Source organism: Melanaphis sacchari, unplaced genomic scaffold, assembly GCF_002803265.2.
Source record: "Melanaphis sacchari strain LSU unplaced genomic scaffold, SCAv2.0 Contig7_pilon_pilon, whole genome shotgun sequence".
Taxonomy (NCBI): Eukaryota; Metazoa; Arthropoda; class Insecta; order Hemiptera; family Aphididae; genus Melanaphis; species Melanaphis sacchari.
Genome location: NW_020271560.1, coordinates 7,098,542 through 7,117,452, shown reverse-complemented (window position 1 = coordinate 7,117,452; position 18,911 = coordinate 7,098,542). Strand labels below are relative to the sequence as shown.

Here is an 18,911-nt window from a genome sequence, read left to right as displayed (position 1 = left end):
AAGTTAAGTTATTGTTATTATTTTTTTTTTAATATATAAAATAGCCAGTAAAATAGTTTGAAATTATAAAATTCATAAACATTATTAATCCCAAAAAATAGATTTACTATACGTAAAATAACTAAATTTGGAAATTTAAAATACAGGTAGAAATAATTAAGTAGTAGGTACTAAAAGATAAATAAAATAAAATATCATTTTTTAATTTATTAAAACAAATTTTATACATTTTTAAACAAGTAAATGATATCAAAATGGAATTTTTTTTTAAAAATTTACTTAATTTGGGTATGATTAAAAGTAACTCGTTATTTATTAAGTTAATACCTACCAATAAAAATTAGTTAAGTTATAAATTAAGTTATTGAAAATTAATTTAAAAAAAGTTAAAATTAACTTAACTTTAATTTTTAACTCGTTTATGCCCAGGCTTGATAAATATTAATAATAAATAAATAACAGATATTAAATGTTGAACTATATCATCCAAAAACTCCAAACGTTTAATCTTAATCGACAAATTTATAATTTAATTACAATAGATTGTCACATAAACAGTGTGTAAGCAGTTTTATATTATAACGTCGACACCTACTTCGAAAGCATTTGTGTAAACGTCATTTAAAATATATTGAATATAATATTGACATTGTACAAACTAAATTGCAAATGAAACTCCTTAATGAAATACTATGCTATTTTTTAAAATTAACTAAAAATATAGAACTGAAAAGATAACTTGGATGAAAAAAAAAACTGCACCCAGAAAATTGAATTTACATAACATGATTAACTTTCATTAACCATTATTGTCAATCAATTATTTGTATAGCGATTTTTCGATTGGAACCGAAATAATGCAATAACAATATTCAACGCCTCATTGTTGGTTGTTAATTTACATTCTATAGAAAAGTAAATACGCGAGTAACTAAGTTGAATAGTTTTATTTTTACCAAAACGACAGAGACGTTGAAGTTTTTTTGATAGATTTAAATATCAAAAAAAATCACTTAAGTAATATATTAATATGTAATTATTACATAGGTTAGGTGGATCACCGTCAACAATACACTGCAAAATTACGTGTGTTGTAATGAGGCTAATATTCTCGAAATTAACGTATTTGTTTATTAAATTAATATATTATTAATTATTATACGAACGGAGTCCATAGATCGTGGATATCGACAAGTTTTATATATTCGATATTTTTTTTACATTTTTGATGGGAACGTTGCTGTTGCATCGGAGTTAAGTTATAAATGTTATAATAGAATTCGAAATTATAAAAATGTATAATAAGACGGAAAGGTGGTAATAATTTTTCGTTCAGTAATTACATTATTATAAATGGCAATCATAATAATTATATTATATCATATTATATTATATTATAACAAAGCAAATTTTACTACTATATAGGCATTTGGTGAGTTAAGAAATTATATTAAGTACATATTATTCTACCCTAAATTATTACACCAATATGTGGGTAGAATAATGTAATTTCTAAAGTAGGTCACTAAAATAACGACACCGATGGACATTTTTTTTTTTTATAGTGGCCGATGATAGACCAAGAAAAAGAGAAAAAAATATAAAAGAAAAAAGAATGACCAAATTCAGACGAGAAGCCCGGAGTGAAAAATAAGTGAAATGACGACCGTACAAGATCGGATGTCATAAATCATCTACAGCCGAATAAACCTTTATACTTGTTGTTTGTATCCTATATATGTATGTATGTATAATGCATAAACATACTTATATATATATTATATGTTTGTGTGTGTGCGTTTTTCTATAAACATGATGTAATATAATTAATAGATGTATATAATGGAGTTAAATAGAGGTCGGTGTTACAAGAAGAGTTTTTCATCAGGTTTAAAAGGGCTGAGGTGGAAAAAATCAAAAAAAAATCTTAATACTCAAACTTAGTGCAATGCAATCAATTTGACTATCATAAAGAATACATTTTTGGATATTAACCTGCTATCTGGTAGTATTTTAAAAGAAAAAATAGGATCTTTCTCTCTATTTATATATATAAGTTATAAAGTATACTTGGTGATTCACTAAGCATGCTAACCCCAATTTTATGTTGTAAAATAATACATTTATTCAAATTATGGTTTTTGAAGTTTTTAAATATTGGTATTTATAAATATATTTTAAAATTCTTGAGATTGTTTATTTTATCTAAGAGTGAGAAGAGGTATAAATCTTCTTTTTCGAATGAGAACCAGCTAGTATATAGATAAAAATCAAATATGGAACGAGCAGTTTTTGTATTAATTGATTTGAGTCCTGAGAATATTATTAGGTCCATGATTTGAAAACACTTGGGAGCTATGGTGATTTTAAAATTGTAGTAATTAATACTATTACGTCATAATTTATTATTTATTTACACAGCAGTAATAGATTAATTTTTACATCTATTTTATATATTTTTAAAAAAAATTATCACATACACACACTAGACCTCAGTATCACTCCCTTTAATTTATAAAGAGGTTAACAAGTAATGAATGGTATTTTATTGGATACTATAATATTATATTTATTACATATCTAGTTATGACCGGAATTTATTATATTATACACACACACAAAACATATAACTTTAATAACTGATCAAAATATAATATATAAATATCATTTTTTAGTATTTTTTTGTTCATAATGGTTAGTACACCGTTAAGGTATAAAAAAGCTTATGACGTCCATTTGTGCGGATATATAATCGGTAAAACCAGAACAACATTTAAATTTTATTATTTTAGAATATTTGAAAACCATTTATGAAACATACATATACGGAATATAGGTATATTTTCTTTATGCACGATATGCCGTTGGAGTTTTTATACTTTTGTCGCTTTGGTCCACTACGTTTTTAAGGGTTTTTTTTTACATATGCGCCAAATTGAATGCTCGCCCACGCGACAAAAGTTACTATTTTCCTTTTCCTTCACATTTTCCATTATTGCTGTCATCAATATATTATATTATATATATGACTGTATGTGTGTGTGTGTGTATATATAATACGACGTATAACCTTTTCTTTCACTCTTTCTTTACGCACATATACCCTTAAATCACTCTATTTCCATCGTTCGGTGACAAACGTTCCCACAACTATTATTTTTTTTTTCGTTTTTTTCGTACTAAATTATATACACGCTGTACACGACATATTGCATAGTAACCTTTAAATCACGTCTCGTCTACACTCTCTCTTACACACACACTTATGCATAATATTAACCTATATATTTATGTATATATATACAGGATGATTCACTGAACATATCTACCCCCCAATTTTTTCTTTGATAATGAATTTTTTATAATTCTGGTGTTTAAAATGTTAAGCATACCTGATGACCTTGATTTTAAATAAGTACCCACTAAAATTTTGTATTACTCATACAATTTATTTTAGATTTTGAGCTGAGAAATGGATGTATTGATTTTACACTGATGTGTAATTTTTATAACTGCTATTTTTTTTTCAAAGCAGTGAAAACAATTCGATTTTCAACGTTGAGCATGATTAGTTTTTGACCAAATCAATTTTTTTTTTTTTTTGTAATTTAAAAATGAAAAACAGTATAATATTATATTAGACTTTTTTAAACCAAATATTTAAGTTAGAATTCTCTTCAGATAAAAGTATTTTCTAAATATTACATAAACCCCCTTCGAGCAATTAAATTTTTTTTCTATAAATATCAATAAAAAATATATACTTTGGAAAAAAATTCTTGGAAATATAAAACAAGGTTGGTCCCACATAAATTTTTTATACCTGTATAAAATGATTAAAAATATATTTTCATATTTTTTTTTTATACAAAGTTGAAGTTAAAATATTTAAAAACAATAAAAATAGACAATTTACAAGTACTTTGTAGTAAAAAAATTACAAAATCTTTAATTTTTATAGCTAAAGGTTAAATAATAACTGATAAAATGTTTATTATAAGTAGTCCATTTTTAGTGAGGCCCATTGTCTTTAAAAAAAAAAAAAAATATTTGAACCAAAAAATCTAAAAATCAAACAAATAGAACTATTTTTCATAAATATTGAAAGTTAAAATTTTAAGGAAATTACTTTTTGTAACGATAGATAAATAATAAATACTTATAATAATAATAATAATAATTACTTATTTAACTTATTTTACTACAATTCAAAAAAATTCGTGGTAGGTAGATATTCAAAACTCTTGCATACATTATTTATTTTATTATACCTACGCAATAACATTTTGAAAAAGTAAATTAATTTAATATAAATATGGTAAAAAAATAAACTAAGTATTATTTTTATATAATAAATATAATGTTTTTCGTAAAAACTAAATGAACTAACTCAAATATTTAAAACTAAATAAATTATATAATTAAATAATTATATCAAAAAACATAGACTTATCGATATAGATACTTAGACTATATAGGTACGGGCAGATAATTTTTTGTAATTATTTAATTTATTAACATTTAGTTATATTTTGTAAACTTGTCTGCAATAGATTAATGTTATATATGTCATTACACAGACATCAATCACACATATACATACTGACACACAACATATATAAAATACAAAGCAATAGATTATTACTATAAATAATAAATTTTAATCTTCTTTACGACCTTTATGTTATACGTAATACCTACTTTTTTTTACATTATTTAAAAAATATCCCATAGCGATACGAAATTATTTTTTCAAATGAAAATTTATTTATTTTTAAATTATCCATCTTACAATTTCCAGGAATAATAATCATTCTTATTTGAAGAAAATAAATCAGAAATATCCCTCAGAGCACCCTTAAATAGTAAACATAATCTAAGGATTTAATAATAAGGTCGTTATATAAGGAAGGAACATTTAAAAAATTGCAGACTCTTATGAGATTTCATATTAAATTTTCAAGGATTTTGACTCAATGAACAATTTTTTTCGACTTTTATCAAAAGGAAATTAAAAAGTTTACTATGCCTATAAACAGCTCAAAAAAAAAATTGAAAAATTTGAAAACTTTATCATCTAAAAAAAAAAAAAAAAATAATTAATTCAAGTATCTATGCGGTTGTTCATTTTCCATTTTTCCTGATTATAAAATTTACTTTTGACTCATCAAGGTATTTATTAGATCCAATTTGCTAGTAGAAACGACTCCCATTTTGAGAATCAACGCATTTTTACTTCTCTGAAAAATATTTATAGACACATATAAAACACATTTAATACCATTGTAAAATCAATAAATTTATCGCTTTGTTTAGAATCTAATGTACCTAACCATGTGCTGGATTGTGGATTCACACTGTGTGTGAAAACGGGAATTTGAGAATTTTTTTATTTCAATGCACTAAGTTAAATATAAGTACGTTAAATTAAAGAAAAAAGTAATATTTTTTAAGTTTTTGTAGAGCATCGTTATTTGTTTCGATCTTTTTTTGTTTGCACCACCTCAATGTAAAACTCATTTATGGTGTATTCAGTCCAAAATGTTAATACAATAAATAAAATATACCTCTTATAGTAGAAACTATAAGAACTCTTATCAATAAAAACAAATTAACTGCATGCAAGGTTTGTATTTGTATAGGTAGTAACGTTCGCCATATATAATTGTGACTATCCACGCGTGTATCACATTTGATGTACCTCAAAATAAACAATGAATAAATTAATCTCTGTAGTCTTGTTTGGAGACGATTTTAAATAAAATAAAAATAAAAAGTTACCTCTGGGTAAATAATTTAAATATGATAGTGCAACAGTACACGTGGTTTAATACGTCTGGACTCTGTAGCATTTCTTCAATTTTATTTGTATACTTTATTTTAAATCATTGCTCACAACAGTATTACATAATATACATTCAATAATAAAAACATATATTACAAACGTAGCTAAAGGAGAATAGCTGGCTATAAACTTCCCAGAACTTTATGGACAATTTAAAAATACGTTTAGTGGTCTGTGATTGTATTGAGTAATACGTAGACATAACCATGTGTATTAAAACTTTAGTATTTATAAAGATATTAACAACATTTTAAAATATTTTACATCTACGCCATTAATATAAAAAATTATAAAGAATCCTAATTAAGTTTTTTCTGTACAACAAAGTATCAGCCTCTCATAAAAAAAAAAAAAAAACCATTATGCACTTATTGCTTATTGCTTACAATTTGATATTATGTATATTGTGAAGAAGTAATAAGTTATCTAATTACTTAAATGATTAAAGCAACAATTTTACTTTAAAATGCAATACATTTCGAATTTTGTAAAAATATGTAATAATCATTAATTATACATAAATATGCAAAAATAAAAATCATTATTAGATTTAAATTATTATGGTTCGCGAAGATAACTGACAAAAATCCAAAAAGTGAAAAAAAATATGCGATTGCATATAAATCCACGCTCAAGTTATTACTAATTATAAAATATATTCAACGTTATATCTAGGAATATTTTTGATTGTCAAAGCCAAACACTTAAACAATATTGACAAAATTTGATCGTGCTCAGGTGAGTATGTACAATATACACCAATCTCTTGATAGATACCGATAAAATGAATGAAAACCATGAAAGACTAGGGTATGCTTATTCGTATTAATTTTAATTTTAAAAGGTTGTTGTGAGAAATTTTTCTATTTGGAAAGTTGTAAAAAAGATGTTTTAACTCTTATTCTGGTATTTTTGTTGAAAAAAAAAAACATTAGACAAATAATTGTTAATATATAATGATAATGATATATTAACAATTATTATAATTATTATAATCATAATAATATATGATAATGAATCTAGAAAATATAGAAACAAATTATTAATATTTATACATTCAATCAAATGGATATGAAATAAATTTGTACTAATAATAGTATAAAATATATGAATAATACTCATTAAGATGTATTGAGTACCAGAGAACATATATTCATACATTTATCCAATTTAGAACATTTCCTAGTTTGTAAAATGTTCTTATAATTTTTTTTTAACTGAGTTCTACGATAAAAATAAAATAATACATACAAATAATCAATTAGAAATCGTGCTGTTATCATTTAATTTAATTATAATATATAGTGGTCCACAATCGACAAAAGTCCAAAAACAAAAAAAACGCGTGTGGAACATTGAAATCGTCTAATCAGAGTTGAAATAATGATATCATTTTGGCTGTCTTCCGTAAAAGGAATGTTTTTACACTTTTTCGAATTACGTATAAGTAAGTATAGCAGCAGTTCTTTATAAGGTAGACGGGAAATAAATCTTTGAAATGTTATTGGAGATGTTGAAAAACACGTATAAAGTTTTATTCGAATTTCTCATCACGTAGAGATGTTAATAGTTCACGAATACGCGTAAATGTACAAACGAACACAATGCGGTCTGTTATTAACACACTGAAATATAACGATATATAATGTATACCACCACATACTACGGCAGCTGTCCCGAGAAATACAAACAATATTACATCATTAGGTACCTATAGTGGATTTTAAATTTTTGTTTTGCTTGCTTGCTTGTTTGTCTTTTTTTTTGTTCGGTTTAACTGGAATATTAAAGCAATAATTATTATAGTTATTATTCGCCTAATGGAAATATGTTTGAATTATCTACCACAGACCTAAGTCGTGTTATTATGTACACACTACACAATACACATATAGGTATAATATATATACAGGGAAATTTACTGATCATTCTAGAATATAGACCCCATTTTTCATTAAATAATGAAGTTATTTGAATTAAAATGTATGGAATTTTCAGTACAAATCATCTTTACACTCCTTTATTTTATTTTATATTAATTTTTTTTAATGAAAACCAACCTTTTTACTGTTGATTTTTAAGAAAATATTGACATTAGGCTTAATGGTTCTAGAAAATGAATTTATAAAATTATAAATTTAATTTAATATTTAATTCAGTAAAAGTATAAAATATTCATTGATTAATTATTAACAGTTTTAATTTTAAAATCATCATGGATCTAAAATCATCTTTAGCATACATTGTTGAATTACTCAAAAACTACTAATCCAAATTTTAATTGAAAAAGATAAATAGAATTGTACCCAAACAATATACTTACTAATTAAAAATGAATTTTTATTCGGTCACATACCACTTCTTTAATGTCATATAAAATCTTGGTAAATTTTAGTACCTATTTGAAAAAAAGTCATCTAATATGCTGAATATTCCGAAAATTTAAATTTAAATTAACTCTGTAATAAACGAAAAAAGAGGTACTAATGTTCAAAAGGTATATTAGGTGCCGAATGAATCATTATTATTGGTATGATAAATTTAAATTTAATAGTACATCAATTGTATACGAACAAAGATTTTGAGCGATGATGGTATATCAGTCTTTTTCAATAAGTGATAATGTTTTTATTGATATATTTACTAAAGTAATATGTTTTACTTTTAAGATTACAACAGATTAATAACAATGTTTCCGAAAGCATTGCATTTATAATAATATTAGTATTTATTACTGTAGTAATAACATACACCATATCGTATTAACATATATGACTCAAAATTTAATACTCTCTTTCTATAAACAGACTGTTATTATTTTAATACTTGAGTTATTCTATAATATTATAATAATGTTTGAAATTATTTACTATATATAGTAAAAGTATATTATGTATAATGTATATATTAATATATATTTATGTATACATATATTTGTATTATACTTCAAAACTTTTTCTTTTTTTTACAGGATGATTCATCAAGCGTAATATGCTATTTCCAAATTGTCCTTTAATGATGTATTTTTTTAAATCCGGGTTTTTGACATTTTTAAATATACTTAAAGACCATGTTTTCAAATTTTTGAGATTTTGTTTAACTTTATTCAAAATTCAATCGAACAGATATTTCAATTATAAAAATATTATTTTATACTAAGAATAGTAGTGCTATTCTTAAAAATGGTTTCACTAAAATATAAAATAAATATAATTTTAGAGAGATAGACGAAAATCTAGTAGCCGAAATTCTAGTGATCGAAAAAAGTGACAAAAAATTCAAGTGATCAAAATTTTACATAACTCAAGTCTATTATAGAAGTATAAAAAAAATATGAAGTTTAATATTTAGAAGAGAAAAATAATTTAATTATTATTATATGTAACTAAAAAAAAAAAAAATTAATTTAAAATTTTGAGTTATATTTCTCCATTACTCCAATAAATTATAACCTAAATCATCTTTGAACCTTTGTTGCACTTTTTTTAAGCATATTTGTGAGATTATACTATCATATTAATTAATACCTCAATTATTACCATATATAATAAGTTACGTTTGTCAGTCTTGCTTCGAATAAAAAAACCATAAAGTATAAAAAAAATTAATATACAAAATATTGTCCCATAAGCTATAATATTATAAGTAATGGTTTAATTTTTCTCTCATTAGAGTAAATAAATGATACTTAGTAATATTATTGTTATGCGTCATTTTATAATTACATTTTATTTGATAATAAATACTTAAGTTTTTTTTAGTGTTTTAGTTAATAAATATTCACTAAGTTAACGACATTACTGTCAATAAAAATAATACATTTATGAGTATAAAAAATATTTTTACAATAATGACGAAGTGTTACACGATTTGAACACTAAGAATCTTTTTTTAACACAGTATTAATTTTTCATCAATAGTGTATTGGTCAAAGATCATTAAATGGCAGCTCGCGGGCTGTATGCGGTCTGCGAACAAATTTTATCTGGCCCACAGACAAAGAATATATTTTTTTAAATATTTGTAATATCACTAAACAATTTTCTATTTTTATTGTTTTTATAATTAATTTTTATTTTAAATTTTTTCTAAATATTTGTATTTATAATAATGTTCTTAGTGTTTATTAACAATAGTTAATGATAAATAAGAAAAAAAATAATGTTCTCATTATATCCAATTTTAAAATAATACTTATTTTATGATAAAAACATGTACTTAAATTCTAATGTTGCAATTAAAAAGTATTAAATGGTGACCTTTGGTATACGTTATGTGTAATATGTTAAACAATTTTTTTTCCATATCGATAAATTTACTAGAATTTTTTTTTTTTTTATATAATATTTCCTTATTATAATTATACAGAATATTATTTATGGTTTGTTTAATACTACTGAAAGGTTGGGCACAATTTTTTTTTTTTTTGGAAAAATATGTTAAAAATTTTTTTTAACAAATAATATGGCGTATATTTTTGTAGTAATTCTAAGATATGATATTTGTGTTAATTTTATCTTAAATTATAAAACTTGGTAAATTGAAACAACTAAATTGAATCAGTTGAATATGAATAAAAATATGAAAACTATTTAATAGTAATGAAATATGGAAATGGTAATCTGATTTGAGTATAAAACCTAATATATCTATTTTATGATTTACAAATTTAAAAATCTAAAATTTCTTTACATCACTCATTATTGCAAAAAAAAAAAAAATATATACATTTCTATTTCTAGTAATAGAGTACCTAAATAATGCATTCAATGTAATTTTTATGGTTTTTAACAATCGATTTTCCAACATTCAACATATCATCCTACAATTAAAATAATTCTACACCTATTGATTTAAATAATTATTAATTTTATCTCACGATGCGCTTATTAGATTGATAAAAATTGGGAAAAATTAAAATTAATATTTTTAAATAGCAAAAAGAAAAGAAATGGATTGAAGTTTTTTGAAAATACATACGTATACTAGTGGTAAGTCTATAACGGATATTCATGGACTAAGGTCTCAAAACTAAACTCTGTTGTTTCCATTGTAATAATAATAATATGATCACTGTGAATTCACGTTGAACCGTATTTGCCATTTGGAGATATTAAAATTCTTAAAAAAATACGGCTTCCTGAGTAGGCAATTTGGCTACACTTCTGTCGTGGTTTATTTTTTAGGTATTTCATATTGAAAAAAATAATTATAAACATATCCAACGCCAAATTACAATGAACTTGTGTAATATACATAAGTTACATTGAAATTTATTGTGATTTTTAGAAATATATATGACCATCGATGCAGAAATTGAATATTCGATACTGATGAATTTGATAGTTGTAAACTGCTGAAGACCTAACGTTTTGTTTATCTACTTGTTACTGTATTAATGTGTTAATACTGCTAATTCAGTTTTCGTATATTATACATGGTTAAATTATATTATATATTAATTATGAATCATAAGCGTCTTTATAAATCGTGGACTAAAATGAAGGCCGAGAAAAGGAAATGAGGATTACTTTCCATTTAGCCATTTCATAAAAAAAAACTATACTTTACGAAATTGTATTGTATTACATTTTCCGAAAAGTGTACTACAAAAAAAAGTTTTTTTTATGTAATAGTGTACTATATCTTTATTATTAGTCATGACTTTGTAATGAATTTTTTTTTATTACACATTTTTATATTTTATTTAACTTTTATAAATACATAAGTACATTTGAATTTAGTTGAGTTTACACTCTAATAGGTTTAGGTACCTTATTACCTTATTAACAGTGTATAAATGACTATTTTTATATTGTGTAAATATGCCTACGAATGAGAAATAAACACAAGAAGACTGTTTAGTTTTTTTTTTTTTTGTTGTTGAATAGTTTATATTATAATAACAATTTATCGTATTATTCTATTATTCTATATACTCTTTAACTGTTATCAAATATACAAAAAATGTAAAAAAATGTTCTGATTTGATTTATTAAAACCGAAATAATAAAGTAGCAATTACCCAATGACTGTAATAAAAAAATAATACAAATTAACATATATTTTCGACGAATTTGAATTTTTTTTATAGTGATTCATAAAAAATATATTTTTGGATTTGAATAAATATGCATTTTTCATATTTTACTTTTTTTCGTAATCGTGATTATATATTCTTGGGTTTCTTGAAGATTCCTGATTTAGAAACTGAAAAGCAATAAAAATAAATAACAACTTTTTTAAAAAAAAATTAATATTTTATTATTTCAATATTTAAAAAATACATTTTATTATTTTTTTGTTTTCAAAATAATAATATTAGTAGACATTTCAATGATATGATATATATATATAAAAATTGATGTAAACATTTAAAGAAGTTTTAATAAAGCTTGAAAATTTTTTTTATTTATTTTCATCAAAAAGTTATTAATAACAACCCGTAATAGCTATTTATTCTAAAAATTCGTTCGATTTATAAAATCAGTAAAATATTAACAATATTAGTGTGTACTTACTTTAAAAAAAAATTCCAAGTTAATAATTTTTATTGTTGTAAATTTTAATTTTTATAGTTTGCATCATTCACTCTCATTGTTGATAATATTAGTTTTTTGCATTTCAAATCCATTTTAGTCCAATTACTGCTGTACAATGAAAATATGACGGAATCCTTCTTCAATGAATAAAAACAAAAATTAAAAGAATATTTTATAAAAGCTTTTAAATATGTGGTTTTATAATTTATTGAACTCAATTAATGTCTTACATTGTTTAGTGTATTGGTATTTATAGTTTAGAAATGTGAAGAATTAATAAAATTACATGCATTACAATGTACATTGACTACAAACATTGTAAAGACATTTTTTAAACGAATTTCATGTTTTTATAACAAATAAATTATATAAAATTTAAATTATTATGCATCTCAAATTACTTGACTATGTAAATTTTCAAATGAATAGCACACCATAAATATCTGAAAGAAGAATGCAAAAATTAAGGTTACCATTTTTATTATTGGTACTTCCGTAACCACAAATCCATTCACTCCAGATAAATTCTGAAACAAAAAAATTGTCAAATAATGTAATTAAAAATATTTCTTCATTAAGTTATATTTATTTATTTTACGAACGTATAATTGACAATTTGAAACGATTTTTCATATAGTTTAAATATTTTGTTTGATGATATGTAAATATATTATACAAATGATTAAATAAAAAATTGGAATTAAAAAACATTGCAAATTGTTATTAATTTATTATAATCCCATAAACTTACACAGTTTCTTAAGAGTTATATTGAATTGTGTTAAAATGATATAATTAATGTTATTAAATGTAAGTTATATGTAACTACAGAGTGTTCCAAAATGATTCATCCGATTACGAACTGATATAGTTCGGCAACGGTTAATCGCAGGTTAATGACCAATGTATTAATGGAAAGATTAGATAACTAAGTTTATTTTAAGTTATCTAGTTGTTAAATTCGGCACCGTAATCGTTAGTGACGTAACTTAATTAGTTGTTGTCGAAATGTCGACCGAGCAACAAAAAGCGTTTTGTGTGCTCCGCTTTGAGAAGTGCGAGTCTGTTATTACCGTGCAGCGTGATTTTCGTCGAAAGTTTAAAATTGAACCTCCAACAGCCCTGAGTATTCGAAAATGGCATAAAACCTTCCAAGAAACTGGTTGCTTGTGTAAAAGGAAGTCATCAGGTAGACCAAGAACTTCGGATGAAAATGTTGAACAAATTCGAGAAAGTTTTGTAAGAAGTCCACAGAAATTAGTTCGTCAAGCATCCAGGGAACTTGCAATATCACCGACAACAGTTTGGCGTGTATTGCGGAGACGCCTGAGACTTAAACCATACAGAATTCAATTGTTGCAGGCTCTCCATGACGGTGATATATAAAAGAGAATTGAGTTTTGTACATTTATTCTTGAGAAGAGTGAAGAGGTAGAAAAGTTTTTCTATCGTATCATTTTCAGTGATGAGGCCACTTTTCATTTGAATGGGAAGGTAAATCGTCACAATGTGCGAATTTGGGGATTAGAGAATCCACGGGTAGTTGTCGAACATGAAAGGAATTCGCCCAAACTTAACGTTTTCTGCGCTGTTTCCAGAAAGAAAGTGTATGGACCATTTTTCTTTGGTGGGAACACAATAACAGGAACTTCATACCTACAAATGATTAAGGATTGGCTATTCCCACTACTGCAAGCCGATGGAGATGATTTCATTTTGCAACAAGATGGAGCACCATCACATTGGTCCTTAGAAGTACGCGAATTTCTTAATGATCAGCTACCACAGAAATGGATCGGTCGCTGTAGTGCTAATGACGCTACATTTTGTCCATGGCCGCCCCGTTCGCCGGATCTTACATATGTGATTTTTATCTCTGGGGTTACATAAAAAGCATTGTTTATGTACCTCCCCTTCCAAAAGATCTTGACGAATTGAAAAGTCGCATTACAGACGCCATCAACTTGGTTACAGTCGACATGCTTCAACAGGTTTATGAGGAATTTGAATATCGCTTAGATGTGTGTCGTGCAAGTAAGGGGGTCACATTGAACATTTATAAGCATTGTACCTAAAACTTAAAATAATCCATCAAAATGTAAAATTAATTCTAACATGATTAATCAAATTTTACAATAAATATGATTTTTTAATGAATCATTTTGGAACACTCTGTATATTACCATTATGTAAATAACCCAAATTAAAATGAGTGTTAAAGATGAAATAAAAATTTGTATCAAAATCGATTTTCTAAATAGTGCTAAAAATGCTTCATATTTCCTAAAAAAAGATATAAATTAAGTATTTTGTAACATAAAAATTGAATGATATAACTTTACCTGATAAAAATTTACATAGTTGGGCATTCATAAATTGTATATAAAACCGAAAAACGTACCTTTATGAATCAATTGAGTCATACATTAATTTCATGTTATTTTTTCATCCTCAGATTATATTTATAAGTAGTTCCTAATGAATTACTTATAAAAAAATATTTTTAACTACTTATAAATAAAAAATAAATATAATAACAATAAGTTTTTTAAATGTTGTTAGCTAAAATTATGTCAAATGAGTTGCATTATCCAAATGTTAGTGTAATATAAAGTATAAATGGAGATTTGGAGACTATAAGATATTAATTTATGTAATTATTCCTAATAGACTGTAACATTTCACCTTCCACGTTCAATTTCAAGGTGTTTGTGTTTACACTTCTTTTATACTTAAATGCATTTTTGCGAATATCCTAAGCGTTTTTACTATATAGATTTAATTTTTCTATAGAAAAAACATTAATAGATAGAAGTTTGATGTAAATTTGTTTGGGCTAGGAAAACAAATATTACAAGAAATTTCAAATACTTAAAATAGTGAGGAAAATTTGCGATTTTATAGTTTAAGATTTATTGATTGAAAAGTTATTGAAATGTTGAGCTTACATAGTTATATAAAGATAAATTGATTTTGGTAATTTTTATATCAACGATTGGTATTTAAATAAAAAAACCTTCTCACAGATTAATAAAAATAAGTTTGAAATAATAATACCTATTTTTATAGTATTTTTAGTTTAAAAAATTACTGTTAGCTGTGTAATAATATTATTAATTATTATTATCATGATATGATATTTAATGATAATTTAATAAAATTAACACTTACTTTATAATTTATTGGTGATCCATTTTTATTGTATTTAATTCATTATATACTAAATCAAATTTATTAGAAATGTTTTTATTTATATCCACAGTGAAATTTACAAGTAATATGATTTTTACTGAAATTGTTTTAGAATTATTTTTGAATAAATATATATATAGGTATATATTTTATTTAATAAAAATAAATTACAATATCATATTGAGTTTAGATACTTGCGTTATTGCGTTAATTTCTTCTTATATTTAAATTTTAACTAGAATGATAATACTCATCACTGTATTGTGTTATTTTAAACGTTTATTTTATAGTGAAATTCTCTTATATAAATAGAAGGAATATCTATGATTGTAATAAATGGTTAAAATTTTATAAGAAATATCTGTTAATATTTTTGAATATTAATTATGAATTTTCTAATAATAAACCATGAATCCTATTTTTTATCAAAGTAATCATTTTAGATGTATTTTATTAAATATCAATTTCATATATTTAACCAGCAGATATTATTTTGTGATATTTTTCCGGAATATTTTGTGTGAATCATTGGTGAATGTCCATCTTAATAGTTTTTATCGTTATAATTATGAAAAACAACAAGTAATTATATTGCTATATAATTATTTTTCAGCCGTATTTTGTCAAATATTTACGTGAATAAATATATTTAATTATTTACAGATTGTTTTACCTATAAACATTGTATACAATGTTATTAAACATCAATTTCAAATAATTTTCAATTACATGATTTAAAACACTTGCTTGTAAGTTATCGTAAAATGTTAAAACTATAATAATAAAGTAAATATTAAATTTTTTAGAATGCATTGACAGTCTTAATGCGTGTTATTTTGTCTATCTATCACTGTTCAATTGAGTTGTTAGCTGTACAAGTGAAATGTACTAAGGCCACACGTCATTTAATTGTATCGGTAGCTCCTCGATTGACTATCTTTTCAATATAATTTATGCGTGACTTTTAAATGTTTAAAATAATAATTGCCGATCAATTAAATATCCGTCATAAATTTCGTAGTAATTTACATTTTTGTTTTTTTATACTACATCCTTCATATTCGTAAAAAATGTATATACACTTTTTAATTATAGGCAAAGTATGTAATTATGTTGCAGTTGACAAATTATAGATTAGATCATTTAGATCTACTTTTAAACTTTTGTGGTAGTTTCTAAATTCGTCAATTTTCACTGTAGTTTGATAGCTACATAAATAAATACTTAAAGTTGATGCATGTTAAATGGCGTGCAGTAGTGTCATATATTTTACAAGGTGGGAGGGAAATTACAACCTCGAACTATTCGTTTGAATAGTTGGATGGGTGGGTACTAGTTGATTATTTTTAGACGAGCTGCGCTGTTAATTGGGTGACGTTATTCCACTTGATCTATGACCTTTAAATTATGCATATTTCATTTATTTTGATTGAAGTTCTGAATTTTAGGTTTTTCGGTGTTTTGTATTGTTACATCTGTAGCAATGACTTAAAGAGGTATGTAATTTTATATTTTGTATGTAAAGGAATAATATTTCATCTATTTTCTATCGAGTGTATAATAATTAAGTTGACACAATATCATGTATAAGTGCGTCGTAATGATTAATCGCTCTGAACGCTATCTATTGATACGCGGACCGGCTGCACTGATGATCGTACTGTGCCACTAGCGATGCGTAGTGATGACTGTTTGGGTATGTAGCGCATAAAACCGTTAAAACTTGATGGCAAACATTATTGTGAACTTGTGAAGCACAGAAAATGTTCTCGCCAACAATTCAGTACACAACTGTTACGGGAATAACGGTAGGTAATGTTAAATGCACCATAACATAAAACAGATGAATACAAATTGTTTTTAATGAATAAACTCAATCATTTTGTTAATAATAGCAGAGATTATTTTTGATTTATTTAAAACACAAAATTGAATTTGTTATTGTTTGTAATCATAAAATACAACTAAAAACATTTTCAGCATAACATTTTTTTAATTAAATGTACATTTTTAATAAACTAATATTGAATACTAAGTGATTTTTAACTTTTTGGAAAATTTTTTTTTACAAGAATAAAACTTATGTAGGTACCTACATCACATATTATTATACGCTTTACTACGTCGAATATTGTATACGAAATAGGTAAGTATAATTTGAGCTTATCATCGAAAATCCCTTAATAAGTAGAATCAAAAACTTGACATGTTTCTGCCATAATTAATTTTTTTTACAGGTAATTTGGAAAATTATTAACTAATTTCCAACGAGTAATATTGTCATAATTTGTAATTTTTTCGAAGTTACTTATCATAATTTGAATTATTTTCATATTGATAAATACAATTACTTTATATTTAGATATGATCAGAATTGTGTAGGTATGTAAATGATATCATAATTTATTATTATTATTATTCATTTTTATTGACATATTTTAAATCTAAAAATTAATATTACCACTTCCATTATATGTTTAATAACTTAAAAACCAAGGTTTGTTAAATTTATTTTTACTATTAAAGTTAAAAAATATATTTTTCAAGACGTTCAAGTATATTATTGATAATTTCAAATTGCCTATTGTCTTTTTCTAAATAAAATAAATGTTATATTAAATTTAAAGAACCTTGTTTATGTTTAATATCTGTAAATTAATTTATAAAATGGTAAACTTATTTAAATTTAAATTATTTTAAAATGTCTTTAGTAAAGCTAAATTGATAATATTCTAGAAGTAATAAAAATAAAAATTGTTTTCTTTATTCCTTCGTTTAAATTTTAAATTTATATGGGGTGTTATTGTTTAAAAATTTACATCACCAAGTAATTTTAAATAGGTACATTATTTTGTATTATATTAATAGTTGTAAATTAGAAATATAAGTTGTATGATTGTTTTAATATTGAATACAATTTGTTTCCTATATTATATATTCATTATTCATTAAATAAAAATATATATTATTAAAATTTTTATAAATTCTAAAATATGTTGTTTGTATAATTTTTTAAGTATAAATTTCAATACATGTTTCTTGTCACACACACTCATTATAAAAATTATTAGATTCAAAGAATTATTTAGTTACAGGCTTATAGATTTATATTTAGTTTTTAACATTCTTTAAATTTTTAGTTTTATAATTAAATAATGATTTAGTAACATTCACAATGTACAGCAGTAATTGAACCGAAATACATTTGAAGTGTAAAATATTAATACTACAGATGCATGATGTAAATATTGTCAACCATAAAAATTTAAAATTTAAAACAAAAGTTGTAATTTTGAATATGTTTTTTTAAATGAGTAATGTGTATTCATATT

General features: G+C 23.8%; 1 pseudogene; it reads right to left on the bottom strand.

Moving 5' to 3' along the window:
- Window positions 1-11,826: 11,826 nt before the first annotated feature.
- Window positions 11,827-15,581, bottom strand: LOC112601634 (annotated as a pseudogene).
- Between the last annotated feature and the right edge of the window lie 3,330 nt (window positions 15,582-18,911).